Consider the following 7,500-nt stretch of genomic DNA (forward strand, 5'->3'; position numbering starts at 1 on the left):
ACTACAAATACCTTTTAGTACCCTGACTATAAATTATTTGTAAAAATATAAAAAATATCTTTATCAAAAATATCATTGACACGATTATTTCAACAAGAAATAATTCTGGAATATTTATCACAACTGTTTATATAGTCATCTAATTAATTAATTCAATTAACTAATTAATTAAACTAATTTATTTATTTATTCATTTATTCCATAATAAAAAGGACAGCGCTAGTAAGGGGAAACATGGTAAAATATATTCAAAACAAATACAATACAAATCAAACTACAGTTTTATTTTGAACAAAGTAAATCATTAAAATATAAATAGAATAAATAAATATTAATGCTATTTGTTAGCACTTGATGCATGTTTATTAATTGGTTAATGAATTAACTGGTCATTATTTATTAGCCATTTAGTATAAAATATTCAAAACTTTTTTTATTAAAATAAATTAAGATTAGCTTCAAAGTTTAAAGTTAATCACCCATTAGCATTGTGATAATCACTCAGCCCTAACATGCTCCAACACTCGCTCCTGGGATTCCTCAGAGCTAATCAGCCGAAGAAAATCGTTTTCCAAGCAGTAGTCACGTGACCTTGAGGTGAACTCATACGACCTTGAGGTGAGCACTGACGTGGAATTACACTTTAGTGCTAACAGAATCAAATCAATATTTACACAGCGCTCAGGAAACACGATTACAGAGCACCAAAATGACTGTCACCTTCCTCTGACCTTCTGCTTTTTCTTTTTTTAATATATTTAGGATAACGCTGAGCTCAGCTACATTATAAACCCCAAACCCAGTGAAGAAGGTGTGGACTGCATTTCTGCCAATCGTAATTAAGTAGGTGTGGCCTATTTTTAAATGTCCATCAACACAAGTGAAGGGGGTGTACCAATGACAGATAAAGGGGTGTGGCCTCTGTCTGTCTGAGTGAAAGATGTGTGGTTTTAGGTTCTGTCCCTATCAGTCAGATTGAAGGAGGTGTGGCCGCCATTTTCTTTGTCTCCGTCAATCACTGTAAAAGGGGTGGAGTCTCAATTAATGTCTTACAATCAAAGTAAAGCAGGCGTAGCTTCTGTCAATCACAGTAAAGGGGGCATGACCTGTGATTCTGTATCTGTCAATCATTGTAAAGGAGGTGTGGCCTCGGATTCTGTTTTTGTCTATCAGAAAGTAGGCGTGGTCTCCATGTGTGGATCTTGTAAAACTATCATACTGAATCAGTGGCTGGTTTAAATATGTTTACATACATCTGATTAACACACACACACACACACACACACACACACACACACACACACACCATAAAAAGGCAAATTAAATTATATGAATACAAATTAGTGGAGACTTCACTTTAGCTGCAAGTGTGTGTGTGTGAGAAGAGGAAACAGACCAAACACACCTCTCCATTACACACACAGATGTTCATACACACAAAGAGTGTTGTGTTCCCCACACAGTGCCTCACACAGGTCACTTAAGGTCAAATGCATTTGCCCATCACAGCTGAGCAGTGTGTTCACGTCTGTGATCTGGCTGAGGAAAAGAAGAAAATGCAATGATAGGGTTTGTGTGTGTGTGTGTGTGTGTGTGTGTGTGTGTGTGTGTGTGTGTGTGTGTGTGTGTGTGTGTGTGTATATATATATATATATATATATATATATATATATATATGCGCTCAGGTAGGGGTGGGTTGGTTTTAGAACTTTTTATAGCATGTGTTTCTCCTCCCACTCACAAGCACTTGCACGCACGCACACACACACACACACACACACACACACACACACACACACACACACACACACACACACATCCAGGCAGCTGTGGCAGAGTTAAAACCTGACAAAGGAACAATTGTATCTGCCAAAGGCGTGTCGAGCGCAACTCAAACTAATCATAAATACATTACAATCCTGTAAGAAATAAGTGTGATGTAAAGCTCACACACACACACACACACACGCACACATGCAAAGTGTATTCAAAGTGCAACACTGCGTATGTTTGTGTAAAGTGGGACCACAGTAGTTAAGATGTTGGACTTATGATCAGAAGGTCATGGGTTCAAATCCCAGCACCACTAAGCTGCCACTGTGGGGCCCCTGAGTAAGGCCCCTAAAGAGGGAGAAAAAAAATTAGAGTGAGAGGAAAAGAGAAAGAAGAAATAAGAGAAAAAGTGTAAGAGAGAGGGAGAGAGAAAGATAGTGAGAAAAGTTTGGAGAGGGATGGAGAAAGAGAGAGAAGGAGTGCAAAAGAAGGGAGAGAGATATATCGTGATGAAAGAAGGAGGGAGAAAGAAGGACAAAGAAAGTGTGAGATAGTAAAAGACAGGAAGAAAGAGAAGAAAAGAGAAAGTCTAAGAGAGAGGAAAAGAGATGGTGAGAGATGGAGGGAGAAAGGGAGAGTGATTGTGAGAGAGTGGAGAGAAGGAGAGGAGGGAGAAAGAGTGTGTAAGAAAGAGATATGGTGAGAGGTGTAGGGAGGAAGAGAAAGAAGAAATAAATAAGAGTACAAAAGAGGAGAGGAGGAGAAAGAGATACAGTGAAAGAGGGAGAGATTAAGAGAGGAAAAGAGAGGAAGGGAAGAAGGAGGAAAGATTGAGAGAGAGAGAGAGAATGCTGGGGAGGAAGTGAGAAATAGAAAGAGTGTAAGAAAGAAAAGGAGAGAGCTCGTGAGAGGAAAAGAGAAATAAGGAATAAGAGTGCAAGAGAGAGCGAGGGACGGTAAGAGAGGTGGGGAGAAAGGGAGAAAGAAAGTGTGAGGAAAAGGAAGAGGAAGAGAGAGAGAGAGAGAGAGAGAGAGAGAGAGAGAGAGAGAGAGGTGGAGAGAAGACAGGATTTCAGAAGTGTAGTCACGCGTGTTGAGAGAGAACACGCTCCACCAAACTGCAACACGACATCAATGTAACCTCCCTCACACGTCCACAGAAAAAAACTTAGCTATAAAAAAAAATTATCCCAGCCATATGTGGATCTTCTCCAAACTGTTACACAAGCTGTTACACACAGTACACACAGTACACACACAGTAGTATCAGACATGTTTGGATTTCCCTTGGAGAACTCAGAACCCAAAACCTGTTCCAGCACGAAGATTCCCCTCTGCACAAAGCCAACACCATGAAGATCTGCGTTACCTGGATCTCCAGTGATACTGCTCCAACCCTATTGAACATGTGAATGTGAACACTGACTGCACCCCAGGAACCTCCTCACCTTCTCACCTCCATCACTACCTGACTTCACTAACATCCTTGTGGCTGAAATCATCTCCACAAAAAAAGGTGAAACATCTTCCCAGAAGAGTGGAGCTCATAATAACTGCAAATCAAAAATCAATGTGGAGTGGGATTTTCAAAAACAAGCAGATAATCTTATGGCCAGGTGTCCACAAACCTCTCTCTCTCTCTCTCTCTCTGTGTCACTCACTCTCTCTGTCTGTCTATCACTCACTCTCTCAGTCTGTCTCTCTCTCTCACTCTCTGTCTTTCTGTCTGTCTCTGTTGCTCTCTCTCTCTCATCTCTCTCTCTGGCTCCCACTCGCCCTGTCTGTCTGTCACTCTCCATGTGTCTGGCTGTCTGTCTCTCTGGCTCCCATTTACTCTGTCTGTCTGTCTCTCAGTCACACTGTCTCTCTCTCTCACCCTGGCTGTCTGTCTGTCTGTCTGTCTGACTGTCTCACACTGTCTCTCTCTCTCTCACCCTGGCTGGCTGTCTGTCTCTCTCTCTCTCTCTCTCTGTGTCTGTCTGTCTGTCTCTCTCACTCTCTCTTTCTCTCCTTTTTCACACTCTCTCTTTCATTCTGCCTGAATTTCCCTCTTTCTTTCGTTCTGTCCCTAAAAAAATCTATTTATTTTATTATTTGCACTTTAAAGTCCATTATAATATTTATGACATAACTGTCGCTTCAGTTGTGTGAAATTGTGGCTCCTGCATCTCGATGTTGATGAAGTCACGGTGGAAGCTGAATGGAGAAAGCTGCCTAAATGTATTATTACTGATCTCCTGACACTGTGTGGCAGGTTGTTTTGTAACATATTCATAAGAAAATAAATGAATAAAATAGCAGCAGAGATGTTGAGCTCCTCTCAGGAAAACCCCTCCCCTTCAACCCTCAACCTCCTCCTCCTCCTCCTCCTCCTCCTCCTCATCATCACATGTCCTGAGGCACATCAGAAGCCTGTGACCTCTGGGACGACTTGTTAGCCATGTTAGCGTGTCTCGTCTGACGTCTGAAATTAGGAGGACACCTCATGTTTGCGTAAAAGTTCTCCTTTAACCACTAAACCAACAATCAGAGAAGCAAACATCAATAAGAAGCGTACAGTGAAGAGTGACGAACACGCCGAGCTCACACTCTAGTCCAGTTTATTCTACTCACTTCCTTTTGAAACACACACACACACACACACACACACACATCTGTTTTGTGTCTCATCCTCGACGGAGTGTTTCAGTATAAGTGCCTCTCTTCACTAACACACAAAGGACGTTCTTTCACACACTGAGTGAGTCGACATGGGGGCGGAGCCTGAGCCCGACCATGACATCATCACAGCCTGACATATAAAATGAATACGAACTATGCGTAAATGCTCAAATCCCAAAAGCACATTTAATCTGAAAGATCAAAAGCGGAACAAATTTTAAAACATCGATTTCACAATATGTAAAGTGCAGTGGTGTGAAAAAGTGTTGGCCCCCTTCCTGATTTCTCAATTCTTTGTGCATGTTTTCACACTTTAATGTTTCAGATCATCAAACTAATGTAAATATTAGTAAAAGAGAACACAAGTGAACAACATGCAGTTTTTAAATAAAGGTTTTTATTATTGAGGGAAAACAAAATCCAAAACTACATAGGCCCTGTGTGAAAAAGTGTTTGCCCCCCTGTTAAAACTGTGGTTTATCACACCTGAGTTGAATTTCTCTCACCACACCCAGGCCTGATTACTGCCACACCTGTTCACCATCAAGAAAGTTCTTAAATAGGACCTGCCTGACAAAGTGAAGTCGACCAAAAGATCATCAAAAGCCAGACATTATGCAGAGATTGTAAAAAATTCAGAAACAAATGAGAAAGAAAGTAATTGAGATCCATCAGTCTGAAAATGTTCTAAAGTCGTTTCTAAAGCTTTGGGACTCCAGAGAACCACAGTGAGAGCCGTTATTCTCCGAACAGTGGAGAATCTTCCCAGGAGTGGACCAAAATTACCCCAATAGCACAGCGAAGACTTAACCAAGAGCTCACAAAGACCCACCAACAACATCCAAAGATCTGCAGGCCTCACCTGCCTCAGTAAAGGTCAGTGTTCATGACTCTACCAGAAGGAGACTCAGCAAAAATGGTTCCAAGACCAAAACCACTGCTGAGAAAAAGAACATAAAGACTCGTCTCAGTTTTGCCAGAAAACAGCTTGATGATCCCGAAGACTTTTGGGAAAATACTCTGTGGACTGATGAAATAAAAGTTTAACTTTTTGGAAGGTGTGCGTCTCATTACGTCTGGTGTAAAAGTACCACCGCATTTCAGTCTTAACGAAAAACGTTACTCGTCCACACGTTAGCTTTTTATTCTCACGTTCACGTCCCTGTACTGCGCATCAGCAAGGCGTAAAAGGCCTCGACCCAGCTCTTCAAAACATCTACATCTAATGCGTCATCGTTTTCGAAAGCTTTCGTTTTCCCACAGTGACGTGAAAACAACATTATCGTTGACCTAAAATGCTACTACACTGGGCCACGCCCACTTGTGTAAATAATCACTATGAAAACAAAAGACGAACCACAGGCGAAACAAATACCCTTTAATTTCAACTTATAAGCCTTACAGCCCTGTGTGTGTGTGTGTGTGTGTGTGTGTGTGTGTGTGTGTTTCTCCGCTGAAGGTCAAGTCGGGTTTATTTATAACACCCAAAATCACGAGCACGTCCCAGTGAGCTTCACAGACCTTTACACAGAGTCGCTAACAGGAAAAAACTTTAGTATAATTGTTGCTTTGAAGTTTTTTCTGTAGAAAAGCAAAAAAATAAACAAAAAAATTGTTCTGTAACCAGAATGTGTTTAGCAGTAATTACACGCCCACAATGACACTGTAGCCAATCAGAGCGCACCTCCCACCTAAAACGCTACTACAACTTTCTAGATGTGATTGCCAGATTGGTATTAAATCCCTACATCCTCAGACCTACACCTTAATCACTAATCCCTAACTTCTACACCTTCACCCCTCACCCTTCCACCCCTCACACACCATGTTTCATCAGCTTTCATTAAATGTGAAATATCTGGGACAGAAGTGAAAAGTCCATCTGAACCTCACCCTAAACCAAAGTCTTTCAAAAGTTTCCAATATTTCATCATGCTGAGGAACACAACTGGTACCACTTTCACCATCTCCTAACCTTCTAAACACACAAAATCCAAAACGTGTGTGGAAACAATGGAGGACTTACACAAACCCTTAACCTGATCATGGTCCTGCTGAACATCACACACGCAGCTCATTAAGGGAAGCCTGCTGGAGATGTCAGTGTGGAGACCCAGGCTGCAGGTTCATGAGTGAATAAATCGGGTTAAGAGCCTCGAGAACCCGTTCTAGTGTAAATCTGGAACCTACATCTGGAGGTCACATCACACGAATATTAAACTGTTCAGAGAGGACAAGTAATAAATTGATTTCTCCACGTTCTTTTAAACGATAACTAATAATCTAACCAATCAGACCACAGGTCCCGCCCACATCATCAATGCAACCAATAAGATCACAGTTCCTGCCCACAATTAGACGAGTTCCCACGCACAATATCACTAACAAATCAGACCACAGTTGCCACACACACTGTTACAATAACCAATAAAAACTTGATCCTGCCCACAGTGCTAACAACCTTATCTTGCCCGAATCCAGCAACCAATCAGATCGCACTTCCCGTCCCATTAGCACAGTTCCCGCCCACAATGTCAACTACATTTACAAAATGAAGTCACTGCTACACTCCTGTAAAAACTTCCATTTTGTTGTCGTGTTGAAAATTCAGAGTAAACACAAAAGTTTTGTTGTGAGAAACAATACACTGGAGCACAGGCCCCACCCACAATGTTCCTGTAGCCAATCAGAACTCAAACCACAGAGAAACAAAACAATGAAAAATCCTTTGTATCCCTTTTTTATTCTTATTTCGAGACATTCTTATTTGATTAACACCACATGGAGCTCGACACGGCAGATACAGAGGTACAAAACGACAGTCTAAGAATACACACACACACACACACACACACACACACACACACACACAGCGGTTATGTTTGGATCTGAGCCGTTACATCTCTGGCATGGTTAGAATAGTTTCAGCAGCAGCAGCAGGCCGTTATATCAGAGAGCTCCTCTCTCTCTCACACACACACACACACACACACACACACAACCACGTACCCACACTTCTAATGAGTCCAAACCAGAATCTCTTCAACACACACACACCTCCTGAAC

At 41.5% G+C, this 7,500-nt stretch overlaps 1 protein-coding gene across 1 annotated transcript in view; it reads right to left on the minus strand.

Moving 5' to 3' along the window:
* Positions 1-7,500, minus strand: part of si:dkey-172h23.2 (uncharacterized protein LOC393772 homolog) — a 21,470-nt gene that overhangs the window by 13,258 nt on the left and 712 nt on the right. The window lies entirely within an intron of this gene.

Source organism: Silurus meridionalis, chromosome 5 (assembly GCF_014805685.1).
Source record: "Silurus meridionalis isolate SWU-2019-XX chromosome 5, ASM1480568v1, whole genome shotgun sequence".
In the NCBI taxonomy this organism is placed as follows: domain Eukaryota; kingdom Metazoa; phylum Chordata; class Actinopteri; order Siluriformes; family Siluridae; genus Silurus; species Silurus meridionalis.